Source organism: Cavia porcellus, unplaced genomic scaffold (genome assembly GCF_034190915.1).
Source record: "Cavia porcellus strain 051 isolate PalLab524CR breed Dunkin Hartley unplaced genomic scaffold, mCavPor4.1 scaffold_25, whole genome shotgun sequence".
Lineage (NCBI taxonomy): Eukaryota > Metazoa > Chordata > Mammalia > Rodentia > Caviidae > Cavia > Cavia porcellus.
In genome coordinates this window covers 15,451,335-15,462,959 of record NW_026947508.1, presented here as the reverse complement: position 1 = coordinate 15,462,959, position 11,625 = coordinate 15,451,335, and positions in this window count along the sequence as shown.

Genomic DNA, 11,625 nt, shown 5'->3' with positions numbered 1-11,625 from the left:
CCAACAAATACCCCTCTTTTTTTTTTAAACCTAAACTTTATCCCTTCTATTTTAAAGCAGATTCTGGACAGTATTATTTAACTTGTAAATACTTCAATATCTAAAAGGTGAGAACTATTTTAAAAACAAAATTATTATGATTTCTACAAAGATACTGCATAGTATTCAATACCCATGCAACACTTAGATTTCCCCATTTTCTCATTTTGTATTACTCAGATTGGGATCCAAACAAAGTCTACACAATTTATCTGTTCTGTGAGTTATTCTTTAACTAGGGAATAAGTCATCCCAGAGCTGAGTTCCATTTTGTGGCACTGCTTTTTTCAAATGTTCCTGCAATCTTGGGTACCTCTATTTCACAGAAGGCAGATTAAGGATAAAAAGCCCTGAAACATAAAAAAAAAAAAAAATCGCAGACGTAGCCTTGTATCGCTGTGTATAATTAGGTAAACTCCTGAACAAGGAGACATCTGGTTTGAGAGGTGTATCAGCTAGCTTTAGTAGAAAGGCACAGCCTAACTTACTTATCTCAGAGCTTATCTGTTTTTTTTTTTTTTTCCCCAGTGGGCATAAGAAGCTTGCATGTAAATGTCAGGCACCTGCAAAAAGGTCCATCTTTGAATTGGTGAACTTAACTAGGGAGATAAGCTTGGGTCCATCCCTTCCATTTCTACTGTAAATTTGTACTTTAGCTTTATAGTAGCCAGCTATGGTCTCAGTATCTTTCCCTGAGGGGTTCAGGAAGCAAACTATGTGTTTACTCGTGTTATGATGAACCCCAAGGAGTGTGCATATGTGCAAAAGTGGCAGAATAGGATTTGGTCCCACCTTTGTGCTCCAGCAAACTAGTTTTGTGTATGTTTACTCAAACATCACAGAGGGTCTGAGAGACCCACACCACTCCAAGATTTGTTAAAAATGAAGTTTACTTTTGTTTTTTCTGGTTAAAGTAGTCCAATTCCATACAATGACACATGAAAAACCATATTAGCAAGTTTTGGGGGAAGTTGAGTGAAACATCAGATTACACATGCATGGATGATAAAGGTGACCCATTATGGTAAAATACATGTTTTTATACCAGAAGAGTGGGGTGAGTGGATGATGATGATGACTTTGATATTGGCCATGTGAGCCAAAGCTGCTCTGACAGTGAAACAGAGCAAGAATTAACTGATAAAAGCACAGGGCATACAGACCTCCGTGATTCAGATGATGAAGAAAATAGGGGCTGGGGATTTAGCTCAGCGGCATAAGCACCTGCCTTGCAAGGGTGTGGTCATGAGTTCGATCCCCGGTACCGATAAAAAAGAAAAAGACCCCCCCCCCAAAAAGTAGCAACATGAGAACCTATTTTAGTCAAAATACTGCGAAATGGACACACAACCAAATGGGGCAATGCAATGTTAGAAGAAGATCTGAAAACAGTGTAGGTCTTGGCAGGGGTGAAACATGCTGGATAGCACTGCCACTCAGTGTTGGAAATTGTAATCGATAGAATGCTACAAGATGCTATGAAATACACACAGGCTGAAATGCACACAAAATGTTCTATATGCACCCATCGCCATATTAAAAATGTATTTATTATGACAGCTCACTAGCTACACTGAAAGTATTTGTAGGTGTGCTGTACTTGGCACAGATTTCTTATGATCACAGGAATGTAAAAGATATGGAAAAACAATGGGTCAAAATATGACGAAAATGTATGCCCTTGTAGATGCAAAGACATTATGCATTTAATTTAGACATTTATGCTAGAATTCAGCCATTGGAATCTTCTTCATGTGATTTTATAAACAGACTTGTTGCTTTTCTCTCTTAAACTAATCAGAATGTGACAACAATTGGTTTTAAAAAAACAAGCAAAAAAATCGGTTTATCTCAGTTTCCAACTGATGTCACATTTGCTAGTAGAGTACAATTGGCCAGCACAGGAACTGTCCACAGGAATAAAGCAGACGTTTCAAATGGAATGTTTCAATTTCAAAACAGAATTGTATAGTACAATCTTTGGGTTTCAGAAAGATACTACATTGGCTTCATATATGGCAAAGAAAAACCAGTATTGCTAAAAACATTTATAGGGAAACCTCAACAAAATAGAAGCCTGAGATGGCAACTTTCAACAACAAAACGAAGGTGGAGTAGATGTTTTTGATGAGTTATATAGCATATAACTTATAGTTATATGCCATATAACAGTTATATAGTGTGATGTCACTTGAAACACAAAGCATTGGCTGATGGTTGTGTTTCACTCAAACCTAAACGTGTGGTATAAATAGTTTGACAGTTTACAGAGAAAGGAAGTGCAAAATATTATGGAGAAATTTTCTTAGAGAATTGGTACTGGAACTCACAAAAGATCATTTACAGAAGAGGAAAACTAACATGTTTCTGTTCAGAGAACTATGGAAAAAAATTATGGAACACCCTGGTTAACTGACAGGTAAACAGGCAGGTGCAGGATCACAAAGACCTGCTACAACAGCTGGCAAACAAAGATGTCGACTGTGCCCTACACGAAAGTACAGGAGAACAAAACATGCATGCTCTCAGTGTAAGCGATACTTGTGTGTGGAACATGCAGTTTTTGTGTATGAAGGCTTAAGTGTCAATTGAAGCAAGGTATATTTAGTGGTAGAGTCCTATTGGTATTTTCATTGTAGTCCATATGGGAATTTACTTCTGATGTTATCTTTTAGGTTTTGTAAGCAAGTGCTCAGCTGGTGTGAAATGCTGATGTCTATTCTAAATGCACAAGATATATTAAGAATTTAGTAATTTGATGCCTTTAATCCCAGCACTTGGGAGACTGAGGCAGGAGGATCACCATGAGCTCAAGACCACTCTGGGTTACATAGTGAGTTCAAGGCCAATCTGAGCTACATAGAGAGACTGTGTCCCAAAAACAAGAATTTAATTATTTTAATTGATATTTTATGTTCCTGTGAACTTCACAGTGTATTATATAGGAATCTTCTGACAAAATAGTAAGACCACTGACATGTCAAGTATGTCTTACAAAAAGGCCAGGAAAGCAAAAGTGTGTGCTGTCAGTGTAAGCAATGCATGTATGTGCAATGCACTATTGTCATGTGTACAGACTGTCTTAGGTGTGATAATTGAAGTAAAGATCATGCTTTTATAGAGTGCGATTGGTACTTTCATTGCAGTTCATATAGGAATTTATTTGTGATTTCTTTTTTTAGACTTTGTACACCAAAACCAGTCAATGCTGAAAATGTTAATTTTTATAAGTAATATTAAAAACTCAGTGCTTTATTTTTGTGATTTTTTTCCTGTTAAGTACTCATTGTTTAATACAATAAAACTCATACAATTAAAATTAACTACTAATCAACAGAAATATTCTAAAGAACAAACATGGGTCTGACAGACTCATGTTTCTGTGCCTTGATGACATAATTAGTCTTACATTCTTAATCATAAATAAATATGAAATATACTGCAGAGATACAGGAATAGGAAGCCAGTTATTCCTCTCCTAAGGGTAGACATACAGAAATGCATGCATATTCCTCCCACCCCCCAAGAATGCTCTGTAAAATTGGAAACAACTCAAGTGCCCCTGTAGAGTAGATTGGATAGATTGTGGTTATAGTCCCCCAGTGGAATCCTGAACAATCATATGAGTAGACAGTCTCCAGCTGTGTACAACACATGGATATATTTTATACACATACTAATGAATTGAGGGCAAACTCAGGAGCAGATACTGTGTGATTCCATTTATGTAAAATTTGAACCATAATCTATACTGATCTATAGTGAATGATTCAGGTCAGGACTCCCTTGGGAAGGTAATTACTGGAAGGGGATCAAAAAGCTTTTGAGTACTGATGACATTCTCTTTCTTGATTTGTATACATTCATGTGGTGAAAATTTATATATCTGTATAGTTGATTGAGATGGGAGATGAGGGCATGGCCAGCCAGCTGAGCAAGTGGGCGTGACCTGTCAATCAGAGCCAGGACATACTCTGCAAAAAACAGTTCCTAAGTCCTCTACCTGGGGGTGACCAGAAAGCACTATCTTCAGTCCTTGGGGTGGGAAATCAAGCAGGTTTTGCTGAGATGGCTGGGTCTGACGTCAGCCTGAAGACTGGGGGCAGGGAGAGTGTCCAAAGGACGTCCATTAACCTCATGGCCACTGTGAGGTTTCTGACTCTGCACAGTGGAGTTCTTTCCTACCTTTAATAAATATAAAACTTTGCTACGTTTTTGCTGGTCTGGTCCATTTCTTTGTTTTGAACAACAAGAATGTGGAAAGAATCTCTGGAAAGAGCTCACAGAATCTCAATAACACTATGCTTTGTATAATTTTCTGTAATAATATCTCTCTCTCTCTCTCTCTCTCTCTCTCTCTCTCTCTCTCTCTCTCTCTCTCTGTCTGTCTCTCTCTCTCTCCTCCCTTCCCATCTCTTTGTCCTTTCCCCCCTGCTTCCCTAGAACTGAACCATGCCCTACCACTGAGCAACACCCTCAGCCCCTGTGTGTTATATTTCAATAAAATTTTAGATGAAAACCTTGTTAATGCAACATAATGTTTTTGAAAATTCTAGTCTAACTCATTTGTGGCCTCGATTATTTACAAAGTGAATTTACAGTAGATAGCATGTTAAAGTTTGGAAAGTTTATGCACCTATGTTTACACTTAGTGGTTCAAACAATCACATTTTAATAATGGACTTTGTCGCATCATAAACCTTGAGTTGAACTTTGCCTTGCAGAAGTGCACATCTCAGCTTGTTTCATCAGTATTTTTGACTGTTTAGGCCAGCTGACTTTAGGGGACACCTCCCCCCTGGATCACTCTTGTTAAATTTTTTTTTTTCAGTACCAGGCATCAAACCAGAATATTATAAATTCTAGGCAGGCTCTACTGCGGAATCACATCTTTAGCACTTTTTAAAATTTTGAAGCTTTAAATTTGTGACCCTCCTGCCTCAGCTTCCTGAGTAACTGAGATTATAGGAATGTGCCAGCTCACCCAGCCTCTGCATCGGTCTTTGATTCCCCTAAAGACAGTGACTTAAGGAAGACAGAACACTAACACAAAGAATGGGTACCAGTTCCTTTCTTTCACCTTAAATACTAAGTCATGGGTAGTCATCCTGTAGACAATAGCTGTCACTGAAGGGGAGCTCCAACTGTCTGATGAGTAATGTCCCTTAGACTTGCTTGGCTATGGGGTGGACCCCTGGCCAGGAACAGGTGGACGGCTGTGTCAGCAAAGTAAGTGCGTGCGTGTGTACATGCGTGTGTCGATTTCTGTTACTATTTTCTTAAAGGGAAGACTTGTGATAGTCGATCATATTTATTTGGAAAAAACCAAATAGATGAATCTCTATAGAGGCACATGGAAATCTGATATCTAATTTTTTTTATTGAGCTGAGAAAAATGTAAATTAGAATTTTAAGTGCTTTGTTGAAATTAGCCTCTGAAGACAATAAAGATGCTCAGCCACCTCATTCAGAGTCTAGATCTACTCATCTGGGTGCGTCTATTATTCTAGCTTTCAGTGTTTACAGAGAAGGGACAAGGGGTTCTGAGATGTTTTAACGACAAAGATTTGCTCTAATTTCCCAGAACATAACCTCTTACCAGGAGGCCGGTGATGACTGCATAGCTTGTGAGATGCTGTGTTGGTGGCCTGGAGTCAAGTGGTGCTTTGGTGAGCAGCCTTTGCTTTTCTAAATTGTAAACAAGCTCACTGCACCTGTGATGTAACTTGCTTGCTGGAAACGTAGTCACCAGAGTGATGGGAAGTAACACTTTATTGTCAATTGGATTTGTAGAAAAACCTGAGTTACTTCTAATAGCTCAGCTTGTGCTGCTTAATTCTTTGGCTGATATTTGTCCAGAAAGCGTCGGTGAGTTGCTATCAGCAAAAAGAAGCTTCTAGCAGCACTTGCGAGGGGCTCCATGTTCTCTTTCCCTAGGCCACAGCCACAGACTTCCTGGGCTGGGGGCCCAGGACAGGCCTTTCTTAGCGACAGCGGTCCTGATGGCCACATCCATACTCATTCGGAGGAGATCTTTCCCTGCTGGCACCCAGGCTGAGGGAGGTGGCATTCTTAAGTTCTCCTGGAAGCTCACCCTTTTCTGCAGTGGTTCCTTGAGATGTGAAAATGGGATAAGAATACAGTTTTCTCCTGAGATATCTGTTTGCATCGCAGATGTAACATTCTGTGCGAGAGACTTACTCATGCACAGAACATTTATTAAACCTCAATTATGTGCCAGGCAGGCTTTGATCTGCTGAGGCACAAGAATGCCAGGACGCTGGGGTGGGGGGTGGGTGCTGGGAAGCCACAGGATCCTTCTATGGTCTACACTCTGCGCTGTGGGCAACCTCAGACCATCACTGTACTGGGTCCCTCCAGGTATACAGACGGAGGAGTTTTGGTGAAGTACACAATATCCGCAAAAGCATCCTTTAATCTTTTCCCAAAGGACCTGGGGGGTGGGGGGACTGATGCCCATGTAGAAATAGAAAAAACAAAACTTTCAGAGAGAGAGAGAGAGAGAGAGAGAGAGAGAGAGAGAGAGAGAGAGAGAGTGAATTCTTGTGGGCTGTTTGACCTTCCTTTTCCAGACTGTGTCCCTTGGCTCTGGTTTAGCCCTCTCTTGTCTCCTCCTGGCAGGGGAGTCACACATTTTCCCAGAGCAGCAATGTCCTTTACTCACAAACCATTTCGGAAATGTTATCTCTAAACTGCCAGCAGAGGTAGAGAGGGATTTTGCTAAAACTGTTGACAGAGCAAAGCTGCAGTCAGATAAAAATCCTGCTACCTGAAACTCTTTGGGCTGCGGGTTTTGGAGGCAACAATCAGAGCGCAGTGCCCAGAGAGTGATTTCAACAGGGAGATGCGCTCTGTGCTGTCTGGGCCGGATGGAGGAGGACATGGTGATTCTGGAGCGGGGAGGGGTCGTCCCTTGTTCATGGAGTCAATGGTTTTGCTGTCCTGTGTGATTTTCCAGATAACAAACGTGGTTACGTCACTCGCTGTGTAACTCTTTCTAGGCTCTTTGTCTTTGCCTATTGCCATCATTAACCCCGGCACCAAAGGTTCCTCGCTGTTTGGTTCCAGCATGTTTCTTGCTGTACCTCTGCCTTGCCCTTATGGCTCAGCAATCCTGAATTATTTACAGTTGTCATGCATTTACAACCGTCATGCAGATCTCCCTGGGTGTGACCTCCCTCTCTGAAAGTGTCCCCAGAAAACCTTCTTTGACATTCTCTAGACTGAACTAGATTCCCTTTTTCTGTCCCCCCTTCTAACATACGAGTTTTGTGAGGACAGGGATGGTGACGTTTAGAGATAGATCCCCCAATACCCAGCATGGAGCCTGGTGGACCTCCAGTTCTTTATGAGAACCATTTGGGAATAGAAGACCTCAAGGGACAGGCTCCTGTAGAAGGGGAAAGAGACAGAAAGGAGTAAGATCATACTCTCAGATTCCTCAGGGAGGAAAGAGGGAGCAGTCCAGAGAGGCCAGAAGGAAACATCCGGGTTATTGAATAACTCCCTTCCACCCCCACCCCCACCCCAGCACAACAGAATCAGCTACTGCATATGCTCTGCTATTTATATCACATCATTGCTAAAAGCATTTCCCTTCCTTGGCTTCTTCCTTTTATTTTCTGTTTTTTATATTAAAAAATCCTTGAAATAATTATAATTTTATACCTGACTTAAAAAACATGACAATGCATGTACATAGGCCCATAATGAAAGTGACCATCTCCTGTCCCTATGCTCCCACAGCCTAGCCTCAAACCAAAGACAATAATATTTCACTCATTCAGCTATTTTTTTCTAGATAGCTTTCTTTACATCCCTATTACTCTGTGACTCAGCAGACGGAGCTATTCACAAGGCACAAAGATGACCCTGCCGCCTGCCCTGGTCTTGACAGTGCCCTTTGGAACGAGGTTAAACTCCTTTGTGAGACCAACACCCCTGCGTCTGCTGACCCTCCTGCCACCGCTAGCTACTGTTGTTTGATTTTTTTCCCTTTGCCTCTGTGCATTCTCATTTTTCTACATCCTCAGCATGTCCGTGTCCTGGCATTTGTATTTATGTGTCCCCCTTCCCAGGAATGTGGCCTGGACCTCAGTGACTTGCTTCTAATCACAAATATGTCCAAAGGAATAAGATCTTGGGGAAAGACTGATTTCCGTCTCGCTTACCCTCTCTTGATCATTCCAAGGAAAGCCAGCAGCCATGGCGTACACTGCCCCAGGGAGCTGGGAGACCTGATCATCACAGCAAGGGCTCACCAGGAGTCAAATCCCGCCAACAGCTGTGCTGGGGTGGCCTGAGAGGGGAGCCCATCGGGCCTTTGGAGGAGACCATGGACCCAGCCTTGTGAGAAAACCAGCTCAGCCCAGCATCCTGCAGACGCTGTGAGATTATAAACATTCGTTGTCCTGAATGGTTAAATTTTCTAATAATCTGCTATACAATAGCTAACTAGTACAATTATTGTGCACGTATTTTTCTCTTTGTAGTGCTTAATTTTTCCCCTCCAGACTTTTCCTTCCCATAAACCATAAAAACTATTTGCCAGTTTCATCAGGCCGGGTGTCCCTTGGATGTGAGCGCCTGCACTTGTACACAAAACAGCACACATGTGCAGGGCTGATTAGGCCACTCTGTTTTCTTTTTTTGATTCAGTGGTGCTGGGGATCACCGCTGGGCCTTGCATATGGTAGGCGGGCGCTGAGCTACACCCCGAGTCCTCTTTCTTCTCTAACAGTATTTCAGACACAGGCATTAAAGCCCCCCAAGTGTCCGTCATTACAGGGGCACCCTCTTCCCTGTCCAAGGGAAGTCCTAAGGGATCCTATCGTTCACCTAAGCAATCAGCAGCAGCTGCAGAGAACATCTGAACCCCGGATGCTTCTATTTATGTCCAAGGGAATCTGGGACCACGCTTTAGGGTCCTAAAACACACAGACAACACTGAACAATAGCGTAGGAGTCTGAAAAGCCAGATCCCCCCAGCCGCGTTCTGTACAGCGGGGCTGCAGATGAAGTGCTTTTTTCTTTTCTTTCTTTCTTGTTTTTAGTACTACGGATTGAATCCAACACCTTCCTGCTGAGCTATACCCTCAGCCCTTTTTAAATTTGTTATTTTGAGGCAGGATCTCACTAAGTCACCGCAGCTGGGTTTGAACTTTGACCTTTCTGCCTCAGCCTCCCAGAAGGCAGGGATTACAAGCATGTGCCATCACATCTGGCATTGTTTTGTTTTCAGCAAACAGCTCAGCCTCTCTGAAGCCAAGTAAGTATCACTCTTCCAAATGGATGTAATTCAAATAATTTCTTTCTCTGGGAGGTGTCTTTCCCTGTTTGTTCCTGTGGACTGCAAGATCACCAGGACCTTCCTCAGACCATAGAGAGAGAGCCCTTCTGAGCTCTGGCTGAAGTGTCCTCTTTCCTGGGCAGCTTTGCCTGAGGGTCAGGAGGGCAGGGATTTGCCTTATTGCTTTCTGTGTCCCCAGGAACTGGTCTCAGTCCTGGTACACAGTAGGCACCGTCAACAATAGTGAAGGGGATCAATAAGTTGGTTGCAAAATGCTGTTGGCTAAAATCCATCCTCAAAGAACTAAAACCTTAATGAAGGTGAGCAGCTAACATTCTTCAGGAGCTTACAGAGCATGAGACGCCAGGCTTTCAGCATTGCAGAGTTTCATTCAGTCCTAACTACCTTCTCATGGGCTAGATACCACCATTCCCATTTTATAGATGAGGAAACTGAGTCTCAGGATAATAAAATAACTTGTCCCAAACCACACAGTTTAGAAACCACTCAAAGCCAAATGCAAACCTTTGACAATAACACAATACCGTTTTGTTTATATTTTTGCTAACTTTTAATATTTTAAAAATTAATACATACAAATATACAAGAGAAAAAATCATCCATGTTCCCAACAAGCAGAATTTTAACTAATGTTAATCTTTTGGTGCATTTTCTTCTGATTTCTTCCTTTTTGAAATTTTTTTTTCCTGCTTTTGCTGAGAATGTTCAGAGGGGCATACTGAAAGTCCCAGTATGCCCTTCTGAATACAAACCCATTTTAATAAAAAGCAGAGTGGGGTTTTGTAATGTTGAAAGGCTCTGCTATTTCCCACGATGATGGCAGATCAGTCTGGGTGTGTTGTGGAAAAGTAAACCTTCTCAGGCCGACAATGCCTGTCAACGCTCTGGATCTGGGTGGAAAAGATCCCCTTTCTCCAGTGTGTTACTCAGCTTTCTGTTGCTGTGACAAAATACCCGAGGCTGTCAATTTAAAGAGAGGAAAGGTTTGTTTTGATTTACAGTTTCTCAGTTTCCAGCTCATGGCCTCTTGGCCCTCATGGGCCAGCCCATCATGGTGGGATATGAGGAGGAAGCTGCTCACCTCATGATAGCTGAGAAGCAAAACAAACAGAAAGGGGCTGAGGGCGCCAATATCCTCTCCAACAGCATGCCCCCAGCCACCTAAGATCCTTCTGCCACCTCCCAGTACAGCCACCGTGGGGACCGAGGCTTTAACACATGAGCCTTTTGGGGTCATTCCAGGTCCAAACTGCGGCATCCAGGAAATGCTTTCTTGTGAGAAAGAATTTAAATGCTACTGTTATTCCGCCCACTAAGTCAGCCAGGATGTCAGCTCCTCCTGAGAGGACTCTGGAAATGTCACACCCGCTGGAGGACTAGCCTTGGCTCCTTCCCTTTATTCAGTCCTGGTGTGTGTTTGTGCATGTGCATGTGTGTGACAGCAAACACACCAGTGAAACAGACAGCCCTCTCCCTGGCCCCGCTCATGGCATGCCCCCACCATGCCCTCCTGCCCTGGATGCTGCCTGGATCGCAGGGTGTATTTCTATTTACCTGACTTGTTCCCACCTCTCCCTTCCTGTCTGACTGCGTGGTCCTCGAGGACAGGGACTGTTACTTACACATCTTTTTCTCTGTGGTGGTTAGCACATTTGACATATAGAGGGTACTCACCATGAAAGACATCAGCTGTGTAAAAGTAGGGAAAATATATAGCATCAGACAGACCTGATCAAATTCTGGCTCTGCTGCATATCAGCTGTGTGACTTGGGGCAAATGACTTCATCCCTCTGAGCTTCAAGGTGCTTATTGGCAGAGAGATGATCATAATATTTACCTTTGAGTTTATCACATAGGTAGAATGGGTTTGTATGTGCTGAACGCCCTAGTCTAGTATGTGACAAAGAACCCGTATGTTCCTGGTCCACAGTGGTGGTGGTGGGGTCAAGGGACCTGGATGCTGTGCTGGGCTTTGCTACAGTCCTAGAGCAGGTGCTGAGCCTGTGCGTCGCACTGCTCTCCTCTATCAGAAGGAGAAAGCCCGCCTCCCAAACTGTGGAGCGACACACTCAGAGTATACAGCGCGCAGTAGGTCCTGTGGCTCCTGCTTTACACTGAGAGCCGCTTGCAGCTGTGGCCATGGGGCTGGATGCAGCCGGTGCTCAGGTCTACACTGAGACAAAACCAGACTCAGACTGGAGATAGTGTGTTGGTCAGCTTCGCATCACCGTACCAGACACCTGAGACAATCAAC